This window comes from Doryrhamphus excisus, linkage group LG14, assembly GCF_037039965.1.
Source record: "Doryrhamphus excisus strain RoL-2023G ecotype Guam linkage group LG14, RoL_Dexc_Guam_v1.1, whole genome shotgun sequence".
Lineage (NCBI taxonomy): Eukaryota > Metazoa > Chordata > Actinopteri > Syngnathiformes > Syngnathidae > Doryrhamphus > Doryrhamphus excisus.
Window position 1 is genome coordinate 17534090 of NC_136370.1, and position 18654 is coordinate 17552743.

Sequence of the window (18654 nt, forward strand, 5' to 3'; positions counted from 1 at the left end):
CACATTTATAGTACTCAACATGCAGTTTGACTCTTGAATACGCTTGTTTGCTGTCCATTTTCCTGTTTTCAGTTTCAAGTTCAGGCTGCACGGCGGACGAGTGGTTAGCACGCAAACCTCACAGCTAGGAGACCAGGGTTCAACTCCACCCTCGGCCATCTCTGTGTGGAGTTTGCATGTTCTCCCCGTGTATGTGTGGGTTTTCTCTGGGTACTCCGGTTTCCTCCCACATTAACATAAAAATGTTAAATTTTTAATTTTTAATTTTTAATTTTTAATTTTTAATTTTTAATTTTTAATTTTTAATTTTTAATTTTTAATTTTTAATTTTGTTTGTATGTTAAAAATTAAAAAAAAAATTTTTCAAAATTAAAAACTGAATAACCACATATACTTCCATTTTGTTCCTGAATAATGCTGTCAAAACAATATTGCTAACAAAACCAGAAGATAAGATAAAAATTAAAAATTAAAATTTTAAATTTTAAATTTTAAATTTTAAATTTTAAATTTTAAATTTTAAATTTTAAATTTTAAATTTTAAATTTTAAATTTTAAATTTTAAATTTTAAATTTTAAATTTTTACAAACAAAATTAAAAATTTGAAAATGAATGAATGAATGAATGCTGTCCATTTTCCTGTTTTCAGTTTCAAGTTCAGTCTGCCTCCTCCATATAAATTAATCAATATGATCAATTTCTCGAGTGTTTCCAACTGGGGGGGTCCCTTGAGGGGGAGCATGACAGGAAACAACTGCTTAAAATAACTACAAAAACTTATCATTTGCTTAATTCTGATGGAAATAATGATTAAAGAAGCTTTTTATACCCTTCCATTCCACAAACAAGACTCAGTGTCTCTTCCACGTACAATAACCTTCGCCCATGCATCCATTGTAAGGATCTTTGCGTGGCAAAGAATGGGATTTATGTGTGGCCAACGGCTCCCGAAGAAGCTTGTTTAAACAGACGCACACTGAAAGACTTAATGACCGTGTTGACAGCAGTCATATGAGATGTCTATGGAGGCTGCAGCGCTGTGGCTGGGAAAAGGCCGTACTTATGTATATTCACAAAGGAGGGGGATGTTGTGGTCAACGTCTCTTTATGGAAGCTCCAGAGAAATAAGCAGGGTGGGATTCCTTTAAATATGACTTTGGTATGTATTCCCACCAAACCAACATAACAGCTAAAAAGTGTATCACTATTTGTTCTGATGCCGTGTCAATACAAAACAATAGTATAGATATTAAGCGGGGCTATTGTGTGTCCATTGCGCATATTTTGAATATATTGTACTGATTAATCCCCCAAACCCAACATGCTAAGTACACGTGCTTCACACGTGCGGAGCAGAAGAAGATGAGCACGTGTGCACCGCAGCAAACAGTAGTGGAAAATAAGTTGGATCTGCAAAGAAGCAAAACCTACAAATCATTCTAGTCAATCGTCATTTTTTTGACCCTGCGCATTTCTAAATTTAAAGTGTGAGGCATCATTCCTTAAATTAAGACCACAAAAGAGAGGAGAAATACATAGAATCTCAAGGAAGAACTCCATTTGAAACACTTCTATGCTAGGACTATGTTAAAAAGCCATAGCATTTCAGTATGTGGAATCAAACTATGGGATGGATTGAGTAAGGACCTCAAACAATTATGATTATTTAAAATTATGATTATTTAAAATTATGATTATTTAAAATTAGGATTATTAAAAAATTTGAAATTTAAAATTTAAAATTTAAAATTTAAAATTTAAAATTTAAAATTTAAAATTTAAAATTTAAAATTTAAAATTTAAAATTTAAAATTTTAAATTTGACCAGTCCAGGGTGTACCCCGCCCCTCGCCCAAAGACAGCGTGAGGATAAGCGATAGAAAATTAATGAATGAATGAATAATAGGCTGCAAGGTGGACTAGGGGTTCGTACGCAGGCCTCGCAGCTAGGAGACCCAAGTTCAATTCCACCAGGGATTATTGTGCCTGTTATGAAATACAGTTGTCTCTCGCTATATTGTGGTTCGAATATCGCTTCCACACCATATCTGTTTTTTTTTAATCCTCTCATTTTGTGTGGAAGTGGTAATTTTTTTTCTTCTTTGTTCTTCTTCCAGTGGCTCAGGAGGTGGAACAGATTGTCCAGAAACCAGAGGGACGGAACATGTGATATCATCAACATGTTTTAAGATAATTTTGAAAAGTCTATGCTTAGGGGCAACATCTCACGTCAATGTTAAAACGTGATTGACCCCATCCTAGTTACTGGCTGGCACAAATAAAGCTAAGATAAGCGACTGAGGGGATGTAAAAGGTCTGTTAGGTAAAAAAAAAATTGACTTGCTGACACTGTTTAATTCCCACACAACCATTTTTAGACTCGGGGAAGCTTCCCACTTTATTTATTACGTGTTAATAATAATGGCGTCTATGGGGTCTTCTCGCTCCATAATACATAAGTCTCTTTTTTGGGGGGGAATCAACCTGTTTGATTCTTCACAATAAGCTCATACCGACAATTGAAAACAGAAGTCATATTATGAAATCTCTGGTTTGATTGCATTTGTAGGAGTTCTGCAGCTGTGACAAGCGGGGAGTGACCTTTAAAATAAAGTAAAACAGATTTTTGTAATCAGACTCTCAGTGGCAGTCGTACTGAAGACAGAAACCAGCGTCTCCATGTCCAATAGTATTTAATCTTCAGTTCTCTTAGGAGCTGGAAAAGTGAAGGATTCCAGTCGTGATTTTTGTCATTGTACCAGCGCTCCAATTAATGGATTTCATTTTGGAAAAGGATTAAAAATGACAACAACAATGTGTCATGTGGCACAAAAAAACAGCAAAATGATCACAACTGCATAGATATTCATTATTTTCAAAGCATCTTAGACCTATGAATAATTTGGCCAGGTTTATATAAAACGTAATAATATTTCAATTAATGGAAAATTCCAATCAATGGGAAAAGGCGCAGTGCCATCTCCGTGTGTGGGATGGAATTCTGCCCCAAGTGGAGGGAGTGAGGGATAGACAGATTATTGCAGCGTCTGTGATGATGCAGATGTTCATTGGTCCGTTGTGGTTTCGAGGGACCTGAGACAAAAGGCAAAGCTCTCAGTTTACTGATCGATTTACGTTCCTACCTTCACCAATTGCTCGTGAGCTTTGGGTAGTGACCAAAAAGATATCACGTGTACACTCGGAAAAGGTGAGGAGTACTGTGATCCGGGGAAAAACTAGTCTAGTCTAGTCTAGTCTAGTCTAGTCTAGTCTAGTCTAGTCTAGTCTAGTCTAGTCTAGTCTAGTCTAGTCTAGTCTAGTCTAGCCTAGTTTAATTTAATTTAATTTAATTTAATTTAATTTAATTTAATTTAATTTAATTTAATTTAATTTAATTTAATTTAATTTAATTTAATTTAATTTAATTTAATTTAATTTAATTTAATTTAATTTAATTTAATTTAATTGCATCACATAATCAGTTCACAGTTCCACATGTCCAAAAGGAGTAGGAAGAAGCAAAGCTTATTAAATCCTACCCCTCCATCTGGTACTTTTACAATCAGTAACTGTTACATTTGTTCACTTCCTGCTTTCATAATATAATTAAAGTTTTTATTTTTATTTTTTAAAATTCATTCATTCATTCATTCATTTTCTACCGCTATCCTCACGAGGGTCGCGGGGGTGATGGAGCCTTTCCCAGCTGTCTTGGGGCGAGAGGCGGGGTACACCCTGGACTGGTGGCCAGCCAATCACAGGGCACATATAGACAAACAACCATTCACACTCACATTCATACCTATGGACAATTTGGAATCGCTAATTAACCTAGCATGTTTTTGGAATGTGGGAGGAAACCGGAGTACCCAGAGAAAACACGAGGAGAACATGCACACAGGGTGGAATCGAACTCGGGTCCCTTAGCTGTGAGGCATGCGCGCCAACCACTCATCCACTGTGCAGCCCTAGCTTATTTATTCTTAATAAAATAAATAAATATTACCAAGACATTTGCTGGACTTGAATCTCAATCAGTGGATATTTGGTCATCAGTTCGAGCCCCAGTGTGTGCAGGGCTGTACTGCGGGGATGACCACTGTTTCATGCGTTAGCTGACTTTAAAATAAATTACTACTTTTCAGAAAAAGCTGAGCGCTTTATTAATTTCTCACTATTTCTATAAGAGTCCACGTTTAACAGTAGCGACATGTGACTTCCGAGCCACAGGTTGCTGACCCTTTCAGGTTGTAAAGCCACCAGCAAGCATGATGCATGCACATGTTATTTGGTCCCTTAATGAGTGTCATTTATCAACACGGCTTCTGTCAAGTTCACAGATGTTCAGCAGCTTCAATTTCAACCGTTTCCACGGTGCTGACGCATTCAAACAGCGGTCTCAAATGTGTGAGTCACTCTTTTGTGCCGCCTGACTCAAAGCATCTTATCTGCCTCCGCACATTCCCGCAGTCCTCCCGATCGATGATCAGCCCCTTGGTCCGTGCATGTTCATGTAGTTATGGATAAAACATCGAACATGTGAGTTGATTTGCGGTATCCTTTCGCTATATGTCATCTCCAAACACGCCTAAATCAGGAGCGAACCATGAGTGCTCTTACATCAACGCTAAATCATACAACACTGTCAGCTCCAGTCAGACTCAGTTGTTGATTTTGGAGAGTAAAGAACTGACTCTTTCATAAAATGGTAAAAAAAAAAACAAAACTAATTGGTCCAACAGTAATAATAAACTAGAAAATTCCTGTGAAATTTTTTTTTTGATGGGCTTGCCACCTGTGCTGTGAACCTCGGGCGCGGTGCGCCAACGGCTACCGTGCTAGCACCTAGCAAGACAGCCTCAAGTACCGAAAAGGTTGATGCAGTCCCATAGTGTCCCCACATCATACCGTGTGTCTATTTGCCTTTAGAAATGAGTAAATTAGCTAAAATGCTAACATGCTAACAGTCATCATGCTAGCACCTAGCAAGACAGCCTCAAGTACCGAAAAGGTTGATGCAGTCCCATAGTGTCCCCACATCATGCCGTGTGTCTATTTGCCTTTAGAAATGAGTAAATTAGCTAAAATGCTAACATGCTAACAGTCATCATGCTAGCACCTAGCAAGACAGCCTCAAGTACCGAAAAGGTTGATGCAGTCCCATAGTGTCCCCACATCATGCCGTGTGTCTATTTGCCTTTAGAAATGAGTAAATTAGCTAAAATGCTAACATGCTAACAGTCATCATGCTAGCACCTAGCAAGAGGGCCTCAAGTTTAGAAAGTGCCAAGGTTGTCCTATAACCTTCCTACATCATGCCATGTGTGTATTTGCCTTTAGACATGAGTAAATTAGCTTAAATGCTAACATGCTAACATGCTAGCAATTAGCTTTTAGCCACAGAGAGAGTTGAGAAGTTTAACTAAAAAAATGAGCCGTAAATCATGGCCGTATGGCTGAGCTACAAGGCTGTGAAAAGTCTGACTTTTAGACTGCTGCTTTGCAGCTGTCTATGGGCTTGCATTACTGAGCAAGCCCATAATAATAGCTAAACAACAATAATAAGATGCCCCATAGACTGCTGCTTTGTATGGGGCTTGTATGGCTCATAATAATAACTAAACAGGAATAACAATATGCAAAGCTGCAGTCCATGGGCTTGCATTACTGAGCAAGCCCATAATAATAGCTAAACAACAATAATAAGATGCCCCATAGACTGCTGCTTTGTATGGGGCTTGTATGGCCCATAATAATAACTAAACAGGAATAACAATATGCAAAGCAGCAGTCCATGGGCTTGCATTACTGAGCAAGCCCATAATAATAGCTAAACAACAATAATAAGATGCCCCATAGACTGCTGCTTTGTATGGGGCTTGTATGGCCCATAATAATAACTAAACAGGAATAACAATATGCAAAGCAGCAGTCTATGGGCTTGCATTACTGAGCAAGCCCATAATAATAAAAAAAAGATAAGCCATATTGATCTGAAGCATCACATACGGCGTGGTGTTAAGAAGGACCAGATGATGTGCTGAAGGTGTTTTTAGCCATGAGGTTTCCAATAGTCATATTTTCTAATATGATGCCGATAGAAAAGCGAATCAGCAGATGTTGAAGTTCGCTGAACCGAGGCCATTTTGTTACTCAATTCAGTTTAAGCACTAATTAACAGTGACTTCATTGCAAATACCGATTCTCTGCCCATCCTGACTCATCTCTTTGGACCGACCAATGCAGAATATTGCAATGGCTTGTGTGATGATCCCCCTTTGAATGGGAAAGACCTCAAGTGAAAATGACCTCAGACTTTCTGTCAAGACTTCATAAAAGCTTTTCCTGTTACACTCCGGGTGGACTTGAGACCATTAATTTCATTTTCTCATGGGTCCTGTAAATAATAGAGTGTGAAACTACTTTAAAAAAGTGGGGAAGAAGGATGAAGTAGGAAGCCAAAACGTACCACTTGCACACAGAATGGGAGGAAAATGTCTTTTCATTGTGTTATGTTATGATTAGATATGTCTGGTAATTATCGGTACAGATAATTACCCATATCAGCATAAAAAGGCATGAAAACCGATATTAAAAAAATATATAACACATGTTACACATATCGGTATCGGCTGATTTCGGTATCGGAACTTGAGAATTGGACGATATCGGATATTCCTAGTTATGAGGGAATTCTGTCAGGGATTATTGTGCCTGTTGTGAGAAATGCAAACCTGCTATAAAATCCTGTTGTTCCGGCAATCAAGTCTGATTTTCGTGTCTAAACAACCATTACAGTAACATTACTGACACCTAGTGGGCAGTGTAGAATACTATATTTCATCATTGTCTTTGAATGCCTTATATTTGTAATCTTTATTTATTTGTATGTTTGAAAATGAAAATTTCGGCAAATAATAGACCATATTTACCCACAAAATTCGAAATTTTAGCTTTATGTGATGCTAATAAATTATTGATGATTAAGTTTATATAATAAAAGCATTTCTTTAGGAGTCAGTGAAGCTTTTCAGATCACCGGACTCCATTTTAATGTCCATGCAGTGGGTCAACACTGTCCTCTGTAAGTCATAAAAACGACCTCAAACGCAGCTTCCCGTAAGTTTCAATCAGATTCAACCCCCCAAAAAATGTGTTTATAGCAATGCAACAGTTTCTGGCAAGGATATTTGTCTGTGACTGGAAGTCAATCAGCACGTTTAATTCAACCTGGAGGAGATTCAAAACAAAAAACTTGGCAATTATCAGTTTGAAAATACCATTCAGGTTGCTGTTATCGTGTAAAATGAAGAATCATATTAAGAACAACAACTGTTGTAAATTCCCTCATTGTTAATGTAATGTTTAGTACAGGCACTGTTTAGGGCAGACTTGGGTTTGTAGCAGGCAACTTGCGGGGCAACTAAGAGGTCCTCAGTAGGACCACAGCTAGCCATTCGGTACTTCAGAAGGCTTGCTCTATATACGTGCTGTATATGCCTGTCTGTGTTCGTGATAAAGGTAAGTTAATGGGCTGTTAACGATCGTTCGCGACCGTTATTTATATGCAAATTAGGCGGCGAATATCGCCCATTGTTTTGTGTGCGCGAGTGTATTGTACTGACAGCTCAAGTGCTAGCTAACCTGTTGCCGCCCTTTTCCAAATACAGTATATGTGTGTGTGTGAATTAGCATTGGCTGTTCTAAGCTTGCGACTTGCATTTATGCTAATGTTCATTCATTACAGAAACCAGACCCATTAAGACGGGGGTCTCAAACACGCGGCCCGCGGGCCAAATGTGGCCCGCAGGACACTAGTTTGAGGCCCCCCGCCTTGATATGAAAGTTTAATGTTAGTTGCGGCCCGCGCAAGTTTGATATGGATGCTATATGGTATCATGTACCCAGAAAAAATTATTACATTTGATTAATGTTCATGTTAAAGGTTAAATATCTGTTAGTTATAATAGTTATCCTCCTTATCCGTGTGGAAGTGGTAAGTTTATGGCCTTTTTTTTAGTTTAAAGGAAATAACTTGGAGGCTACCGTTTAGGTCGCTAGCTCTCTAGTTTGCGAGTTAGCATGTGTCTCAAGACCCTGCAGTTGCGCAATATGTTGTAAATAAAAAGAGTATAAATGTGACTATAGTCGTGTTTTGTCATGTCTACAGGGCTCTAATAATGCTTTGTTTATTTTAATCTGAAAAAAATAATTTGTCTACCCACCAACTATATGTGGTTTCTTAAGTTTTTATTATTTGCCGTTTTATTATTATTATTATTATTATATTTATTTATTACTAATTGATTTTCTTTATTCTTGATTTGTTTATTTATTTTTCATCTTATTTTGTGCACAAAAATAAAAATTAAGATATGTGAGAACAGCGGAATGTTTTATCGGAGCTTTTATTGTAGAAAATCAGAACCAAAGCACTGAAAAAGTTTGTATATTTTTCTGTTTTTAATAAAAAGTACCAGATGGAGGAGTAGGATTTAATAAGCTTTGCTTCTTCCTACTCCTTTTGGACATGTGGAACTGTGAACTGATTATGTGATGCATTCAATTGTAATCTGATGCATGTTCAAATGAAATAAAACCATTAAACCATTAAATTTCAACTTGTAAAAAAAATCTGCCATAACAAGGAGAGTCCTTTGAGTGTACGGTATGGGACCCTGAAGACGTCATGTTGCTTTGGGTACGTGAGGTCGTCCGACAATGTACTCTGTGACTTTATGCATATACTTAACTGGGAGTATTATTTGGTCCACTGCCTAAAATCCAAGTGTGAACCCAAACCAAGCTGCACTTCGCCACCGAGTATCTAAGATTAAAACCAAAAATGTCCGCTGCGTAGATATATGTGATTACATTCTCCAGAAGTTGTAACACAACCGCTTTTTCCCCACTCTCCTTGTTTTGTTTTGAAAAACAAGACCAGATGAAGAGTTAGTATAATACCGTTTTGAAGAGATCCACCTTTCTCCAAGAATTCAGGCGCTATTTTCCACTGAGCCATGTGGATAAACATCAAGCGGAATTGTCTGTCTCAGAGTAAAGTGACAACGGACATCTCCGTCTCTCGTCTGCAATACCACGCCTGCACCATCCAAACAGAAGGGACAGGAGATTCCACTGGAACTCCACAAATAAGCTGCACGCGGCAGGAGCAGCTTCTTTAGAAAGAAACATAGAAGGAAGACGAGACGGACCAAGACAGAGAGCTGACTGTCTTTTAGGCCAGTGGAATGGGAAAAATAAACACGGCGGTTTTTTAACATTCAATAATGGAATCCACTTATGTCTGATTCACGGCCTTGACAAAAAACGAAGACTCCCTTTTTTGTTTTCATTTAACATTTCTTTACAGACACTAAATTAAAACTATGACTATAAGTATTTGCTCTGCAGTCCAATTACGAGGCCAAAACAAAGTTGAGCAGATGACAAAACACAGCTGCCGAAAATTTTGAGGTTTTTGAAGTAATGCTTGTTGATCAGCAACTTCAATTTGTACAAAGAAAATATTTGTTCATTGGTCAATTGAAACAGAAGGAACAAGACTACCATGCAATTAAATAAAAATACCGTTATGGATGGACATTGAAAACCGGATCACAACAAAATTTGTTTTTCCTAGGGACACCATTGAGGGGACCCAGGCTGTGGGCAACTCCAAAAAAAAAAACAAAAAAAATGGCAACTCCAATTTGTCCACAAAATATTTGTTTTGTTTTGGTTCCATTTTTGTCCGAGTGGATCGACAGTCAAGAGATCAGAAAGACCTGGGTTCGATTCCTCCACATTGCTAACATGCTAGGTTAATTGGCAACTCAAAAAAAAAAAAAAAATTGGCAACTCCAAATTGTCCGTAGGTATGAATGTGAGTGTGAATGGTTGTTTGTCTATATGTGCCCTGTGATTGGCTGGCCACCAGTCCAGGGTGTACCCCGCCTTTCGCCCAAAGACAGCTGGGATAGGCTCCAGCACCCCCGTAACCCTCGTGAGGAAAAGCGGTAGAAAATGAATGAATCTTACATTTTTTGGCTGCACGGCGATCGAGTGGTAAGCCCACAGCGAAGAGACCCTAGTTCAATTCCACCCTCGGCCATCTCTGTGTGGAGATTGCATGTTCTCCTCGTGCATGCGTGGGTTTTCTCCGGTTACTCCGGTTTCCTCCCACATTCCAAAAAACATGCTAGGTTAATTAGCGACTCCAAATTGTCCATAGGTATGAATGTGAGTGTGAATGGTTGTTTGTCTATATGTGCTCTGTGATTGGCTGGCCACCAGTCCAGGGTGTACCCCGCCTCTCGCCTGAAGAGAGCTGGGATAGGCTCCAGCACCCCCCGCGACCCTCGTGAGGAAAAGCGGTAGAATTAATTAAATTATATCAATTTATTTTTGTTTTGTTTTGTTTTCATTTGTGTCCGAGTGATCGACAGTTAAGACCTGGGTTCGATTCCCCCACATTCCAAAAACATGCTAAGTTAATTAGCGACTCCAATTTGCCCATAGGTATGAATGTGAGTGTGAATGTTTGTTTGTCTATATGTGCCCTGTGATTGGTTGGCCACCAGACCAAGGGGTACCCAGAGACAGCTGGGATACCCGCGACACTAGTGAGGAAAAGCGGCATAGAAAATGGTTGTATGGCTTTCCATTCGTTTTCACCATTCAATTTCCACAGCAAATATAAGATGAAATATAATGTAAATACATAAAATACATTATAACTGATATATATATATAGATCTCAGCAGACCCTCAGTTCCCATTTGGTGTATGGTTAGCTGTCTCTATATGTGCCCTCTGACAGTCATGGAACAAAAGGCTCTATAAATCTCATTATTGCAGGGTTCTTTGATGAACGCGTCCATAAAAGGGCAAAGGGGAAGTGATGTTGTCACTTTGTAACGATTGGGCAGCTGGTCTTATGCGGGATCCTGGGTGATATTGGGCCTGATGGAGACCAGCTGCTGACTCGGTGACTCATTTCTACCTCAGCGGGGAGAGAAGCGGCGAGCGAGAGAGGGAAATCAGCTTTCACCCAGCAGACAAAGAGCAGACGAGGCCGAGACCAGTGCCAACTTCACAATTACCAAACAATCCCTGCCCATAATTCTATTTGGAGCTTTTTTTTTTTTTTTTTTGCTGTGCTAGTGCTCCTAGTAGACGTGTAATCGTACACAAAATACACAGTTTGGTACCTACCTCAGTACACAGGTCAGTTGTTGTTTATTAAGTAACGTAATACCACAGCAGTTTGCTGTTTTTTTACATGGTTTCAATCAAAAATTAAATTTGTGATAAAAAAAATAATAAATTTGTACTAAATCCTGCTGTTTTTTTTACACTTTTAAATAAAAAATAGAGAAATTGTGCTTTGAAAAAAATTTACAAACTGCGGTAAAGTGACACTATCTGAGTTTTATAAGTAGCGCTTAACAGAAACAACATCTTCGTGTTTATACAGAAACGCAAGTATTCCCATATAGGGAAGATAAGTTTGAGGCTGGGTCTTCTAACTATTGTAAAGGAGAAGCTGCTTAAAAATTATATCCGACAGGCAACAAATAAATATATATTAAAAAAAATGTAATCAAATATCCAAGGCCAAATAGGTTTGCACTGGGTAAAAAGCTACATAGCAAACAGGAAACAATATGTGAACCTAAGAGAATAGATATAAATATAAATATAAATATATACTGTGGCGTACCTAAACAGTTAAACAGTTTTGGTCCCAGTATTGACCTCTGAGGTACGCCACATGACTATATATATATATATATATATATATAGACATGTTAAAAAAAACATGTTAAAAAAATTAAATTTGAGATTTCCAGCTCATATTTTCATTTTTTATGACCCCAAAAACATATTTTCGTTCATATTTTCATTTTTTATGACCCCGAAAACATATTTTCGTTCACCGTGTCAATTTGTATTTGCATGTAAGTATCCTTTCTGCTACTTCCAAATAGTGTTTAACAGTTTTGGGTCCCAGTATTGACCTCTGAGGTACGCCACATGACTATATACGTATATATAGACATGAATAGTACGCCACATGACTATATATATATAGCCATGTATAGTCATGGCGGCCATCTCTGTGTGGAGTTTGCATGTTCTCCCCGTGCACGCGTGGGTTTTCTCCGGGTACTCCGGTTTCCTCCCACATTCCAAAAACATGCTAGGTTAATTAGCGACTCCAAATTGTCCATAGGTATGAATGTGAGTGTGAATGGTTGTTTGTCCTCGCCAGCCCTGTGATTGGCTGGCGACCAGTCCAGGGTGTACCCCGCCTCTCGCCCGAAGACAGCTGGGATAGGCTCCAGCACCCCCCGTGACCCTTGTGAGGAAAAAGCGGTAGAAAATGAATGAATGTATAGTCATGTGGCGTACCTCAGAGGTCAATACTGGGACCCAAAACTGTTTAACACTATTTGGAAGTAGCAGAAAGGATACTTACATGCAAATAGAAATTGACAACGTGAACGAAAATATGTTTTTGGGGGTCATAAAAAATTAAAATATGAGCTTATTAACATATCTAACTTACTGTGTGTAGATTAGAAGAAATAAGTATAAAAGTACACTCTACTTGCTTACTGTGCTGCAAAAACAGTCATTTAGGATATAGAGAACAATGATTAAAACTTGAAAATTAATAATAAGATGCTACCCAAAAACTTCATATGATTTTTCTCATTACGAGTATGAAATATTCACAGATTGTCGATGATGGGAAACATTTTTTTTTTAAGTGCAGTTTTACTTCAAAGCATGATCTGTTTTTAGGTCTGTCGTCATTCCCTTTCCTCTTGGCTTATCATCACTGATACTATTGTGAAAGGGTATACACACACAAAAAGCAGTAGAAGCGGTCCATGCGTGGAATAAATTAAAACAGACCGTTTTCATGGGTAGCACAGACTCCAAAGAAATACAGCTGGAAAAGGTACCCATTCTGGAAGATCTGGAAAGCTTTCTGTGTTGGTTATTGCGCGTAGCTGCTCTATAGGAGTCCGCAACTAAATTAAAAAGGGCAGAAAAATTTTTATAATTTCACTTGCCCAGCCTTGCAGTCTTCATTAAAAAAAAAAAATTCTAATGCACGGTGTCCCCCGCTAACCTTGAACAGTCGCTATGCACATTTTCTAACAGCCAAGACTCCTGGAGCTCCCTTGTCAACAAGTCTGCCATGAATCATTTACAGTTAAACCAAAGATTCATCGGCTTGAATTCTAACCAGAACCATTCAGAGGTCAAACATTATCTTTGCCCCCACTTCCCTAAACAGGCAATTACAAAACCTGCACCTTATCCTGAAGACCTTCCCTGACCTTGACCCCTAATTTGATCCATTGATTTCATTGTTAAACCCAGTTTGGGGTTTAATGGGGTGGCACAGTGGTCGAGTGGTTAGCGTGCAGCCCTCACAGCTAGGAGACCATGGTTCAATTCCACCCTCGGCCATCTCTGTGTGGAGTTAGCATGTTCTCCCCCGTGCATGCGTGGGTTTTCTCCGGGTACTCCGGTTTCCTCCCACATTCCAAAAACATGCTAGGTTAATTAGCGACTCCAAATTGTCCATAGGTATGAATGTGAGTGTGAATGGTTGTTTGACTATATGTGCCCTGTGATTGGCTGGCCACCAGTCCAGGGTGTACCCCGCCTCTCGCCTGAAGACAGCTGGGAAAGGCTCCAGCACCCCCCGCGACCCTTGTGAGGATAAGCGATAGAAAATGAATGAATGAATGAAGGCTGCAAGGCTAACTAGTGGTTAGCACGCAGACCTCACAGCTAGGAGACCAGGGTTCAATTCCACCCTCGGCCATCTCTGTGTGGCGTTTGCATGTTCTCCCCCGTGCATGAGTGGGTTTTCTCCGGGTACTCCGGTTTCCTCCCACATTCCAAAAACATGCTAGGTTAATTAGCGACTCCAAATTGTCCATAGGTATGAATGTGAGTGTGAATGGTTGTTTGTCTATATGTGCCCTGTGATTGGCTGGCCACCAGTCCAGGGTGTACCCCGCCTCTCGCCCCGAAGACAGCTGGGATAGGCTCCAGCAGGGTCCCTTGTGACCCTTGTTAGGATAAGCGGTAGAAAATGAATGAATATTGCACAGTGAGCGAGTGGTTAGTGCGTAGGCCACACATATAGGAGACCCTAGTTCGATTCCACCCTCGACCATCTCTGTGTGGAGTTTGCATAAGCGGTAGAAAATTAATGAATGAATGGTACTCCTCTTGTATATTTCGTAACTACCCTTTGAGTGTTAAGTCGCAGTGTGATGATTTTAGCTTTCTTTCTAAGCTGACACCATGAGTCGATGAACAATTTCCCATGGGTTGATAAGCTCATTGTGAGTTTTCTTACAGCTCATGATTGGCTATTTTCATGTGAGTGTGAATGTCAATGTCCTTGGCCACGAGGTCGATCGGTGTGTTTAATCTGCATTCCACACTGCAAGCCCACACATCACACAGATCACCGGTGACTCCTCCACCGTTTTATTATTTCAAACCATAAAACGAGCATCTACACGCAGCGCCTTTGCAGTTAAGCGTAGTGTTGCTACACTGAAGAATACAACACTACTGTAAAATCTAACATAAATCCGCAGCATATCCATGTCCCAGATGTTTAGTGTTACTTCTCCGAGGTGACGAGTCGCGGCCGAAAGTCTGGTCGATGACTGTGTGTGTTTGTGACTGCGCATGGAAGTTTGTGGAAGATGAATCCAAATGATAACAGTCCACAATTGATGGTCTGTCCAGTCTGTGTGTCCACCATAAATAAAGCTAGTCTGTGATTACAGACGCGTCACTCGTGATTTACTGCTTCCCGCTTCTAAGGAAAGACACTCAGAGTTCATCATCATTAGCTATGAGGCTAATATAACTGCAGCTCAGTAGCTCAGTCCTCTTGTACAATGGCGTATTTCCAAAAAAAGTAATACGTTTTTTTTTAATTCGACAAAAAGTATTCATACCTTGAGTTAAAGGTACATTTTTGTCTCTAAATTGCCATAAATGGTCACTGACTTAACTAGGAAGTTGTTTAGAAGATTGGATATATATGTACACTGGAACCTCTATTAGGTTAGGTCTCATATTTTTTGGTTTACATACAAAAATGTTTGCAAACCTTGGTTTGCATGCATTTCCGAGTTAGGGTACAATGTGGCGCTAATTAATTAATTCATTCATTCATTTTCTACCGTTTATTCTCACGAGGGTCGCCGGCGTGCTGGAGCCTATCCCAGCTGTCTCTGGGTACCCCTTGGTCTGGTGGCCAACCAATCACAGGGCACATATAGATTCACTACCACTCACACTCACATTCATACCTATGGACAATTTGGAGTCGCCAATTAACCTAGCATGTTTTTGGAATGTGGGGGAATCGAACCCAGGTCTTCCCGATCTCTTAACTGTCGATCCACTCGGACACAAATGGAAACAAAACAAAACAAATAGAAATTGATATAATTTCATTCATTCATTTTCTACCGCTTTTCCTCACAAGGGTCGCCGTCGTGCTGGAGCCTATCCCAGGGTTCAATTCCACCCTCGGGCATCTCATGTTCTCCCCGTGCATGCGTGGGTTTCCTCCCACATTCCAAAAACATGCTAGGTTAATTAGCGACTCCAAATTGTCCATAGGTATGAATGTGAGTGTGAATGGTTGTTTGTCTATATGTGCCCTGTGATTGGCTGGCCACCAGTCCAGGGTGGACCCCGCATCTCGTGCCAAGACAGCTGGGATAGACTCCAGCACGCCCCGTGACCCTCGTGAGGGTAAGCGGTAGAAAATGAATGAGTGAATGAATAAAAACATTTGATTTTCTTTATTTTTCTCATGCTGCTGCATGTACATCCCTTTGTCTAGTAAATAAACAATAATAAACTCAATGCATTGAATATTGACAACTGAATTACTGTTACTATTTTCAACATGAAAATAAACATAGGCTGAATGGCGGACGAGTGGTTAGCACACGGGCCTCACAGCAAAGAGACCAGAGTTCAATTCCAACCATATCTGTGTGGAGTTTGCATGTTCTCCCCGTGCATGCACGGGTTTTCTCCGGGTACTCCGGTTTCCTCCCACATTCCAAAAACATGCTAGGTTAATTAGCGACTCCAAATTGTCCATAGGTATGAATGTGAGTGTGAATGGTTGTTTGTCTATATGTGCCCTGTGATTAACTGGCCACATGTGCAGGGTGTACCCCGCATCTTGTCCGAAGACAGCTGGGATAGGCTCCAGCACCCCGCTCGACCCTCGTGATGAAAAGCAGTAGAAAATGAATGAAAAATGAAAATTTCTCCAGCATGAAATTATGCATTTGATAGCGATAATAACATTGCATTACATGAGAAGATAAAGTCATATTAATGTCATACAAAGGCGACAAAGTCAAAAAATTTAATTTTGTTATGTTGGAAAAAAAAAGTTGAAGTTTTTTGTGTGGTTGCATTTAATATTTTATCAAATAAATCACACCAACGCCTTTGAAGTAAACTAAAATGCATCGTTGTCGTCTTACTGACAAAATGTGCTCCCAACCTGATAACCACGTCCTTAAACATACGCCAGATTACAACGGCATAAGCGACACGCAAATGCACACAGATGCACACATGCCACTTTTGATAAAAGAAAGCCGAAAAGCGGGAGTCATTTTTTCCATGTACATACCACCAGTGCGTGGGAGGGTCTCCTCTGAAGATTATGGGAAGTTCTGTGATGACATTGGAGCTTTGCCCTTATATGGCAGCCCCTCTCCTCATATTCTGTCCTGCTGACGGGGGCGCGAACCACTGTGGAAGTCCAAAAAAAAAAAAAGAGCAGACTTTCAATTACGTAACAGGCTTGGCAAGTGACGCAGTGTGTATGCTAAAAGCTTAAACACTTTGTCAATGGAGGTGGCTGGAATGTCTGGTATGGCTGGCGGTACCACGAGCGTATGGACCAGAACAATCTGTTGTTTGTTAATCCAGCAGAGGACAAAACAAGGACGTTATTGTTCTGCGGTGCGTTTTTTTGCAGCCAAATTATGCAAATACACATACTGTATGAATGAGCCAATGGATTGGCTTGGGAAAAAAACAAACAATTTCAGCCAATTTTGTGAGCTCAAAAATCATCGACACTAAATAAAACCCCACTAACAACGTCCTTTTGTCGTCAGAGGGAAAGTATGGTAGCCTTGAGGTGCAAATCAAAACTGGAAAACTGTTACAGATGACATTGTGTAGCCGTTATGAACACAATTACTGATCACCAAAGTGGAAAAAGTCAAAGATTGCACCCCCACAGACGTCAATTTATCAAAAATAAACTAAAACAACTTTGGAAAGTTGACTACTTGTTCGTCTGACAAATCTCACTGTAATAACTTAGAACGGCAACTTCCTGTCTCAAATTGTGGAACAAATAGATAAACCAGATTAATCAACAGTCCATTACACACAATGGATCAAATTTGTAACAAACATAATGCACATTTCCTCAATGAGTGTTGTGATTACGATAAAGGAGTCCATGCAGGGTCAGGATCCACTGTCCGCATGGTAATGGTTTAATTTCATTTGAACATGCATCAGATTACAATTGAATGCATCACATAATCAGTTTACAGTTCCACATGTCCAAAAGGAGTAGGAAGAAGCAAAGCTTATTAAATCCTACCCCTCCACCTGGTACTTTTACAATCAGTAACTGTTACATTTGTTCACTTCCTGCTTTCCTAATATTTTTTTTTATTTAAAAAAAAGTTTTTAATTTTTTTAAATTATTTTAATTTTTTTTAATGGTTTAATTTCATTTGAACATGCATCAGATTACAATTGAATGCATCACATAATCAGTTCACAGTTACACATGTCCAAAAGGAGTAGGAAGAAGCAAAGCTTATTAAATCCTACCCCTCCATCTGGTACTTTTACAATCAGTAACTGTTGCATTTGTTCACTTCCTGCTTTCCTAATATAATTTTAGTTTTTTTTTGTTTTTTTATTATTATTTTTTTTTAATGGTTTAATTTCATTTGAACATGCATTAGATTGCAATTGAATGCATCACATAATCAGTTCCCAGTTCCACATGTCCAAAAGGAGTAGGAAGAAGCAAAGCTTATTAAATCCTACCCCTCCATCTGGTACTTTTATAATCAGTAACTGTTACATTTGTTCACTTCCTGCTTTCCTAATATTTTTTTTTATTTAAAAAAAAGTTTTTAATTTTTTTAAATTATTTTAATTTTTTTTAATGGTTTAATTTCATTTGAACATGCATCAGATTACAATTGAATGCATCACATAATCAGTTCACAGTTACACATGTCCAAAAGGAGTAGGAAGAAGCAAAGCTTATTAAATCCTACCCCTCCATCTGGTACTTTTACAATCAGTAACTGTTGCATTTGTTCACTTCCTGCTTTCCTAATATAATTTTAGTTTTTTTTTGTTTTTTTATTATTATTTTTTTTAATGGTTTAATTTCATTTGAACATGCATTAGATTGCAAATGAATGCATCACATAATCAGTTCCCAGTTCCACATGTCCAAAAGGAGTAGGAAGAAGCAAAGCTTATTAAATCCTACCCCTCCATCTGGTACTTTTAAA

The 18654-nt window shown here is 39.1% G+C and overlaps 1 protein-coding gene across 2 annotated transcripts in view; it reads right to left on the reverse strand.

Moving 5' to 3' along the window:
* Positions 1 to 16924, reverse strand: part of LOC131140612 (KATNB1-like protein 1) — a 50130-nt gene extending 33206 nt beyond the window's left edge. For both annotated transcript variants that reach the window (XM_078795981.1, XM_058091203.2), the window contains exon 1: positions 16725 to 16924. The gene's annotated coding sequence lies outside the window, so the exon portion shown is untranslated. The remainder of the gene's footprint in view (positions 1 to 16724) is intronic.
* Between the last annotated feature and the right edge of the window lie 1730 nt (positions 16925 to 18654).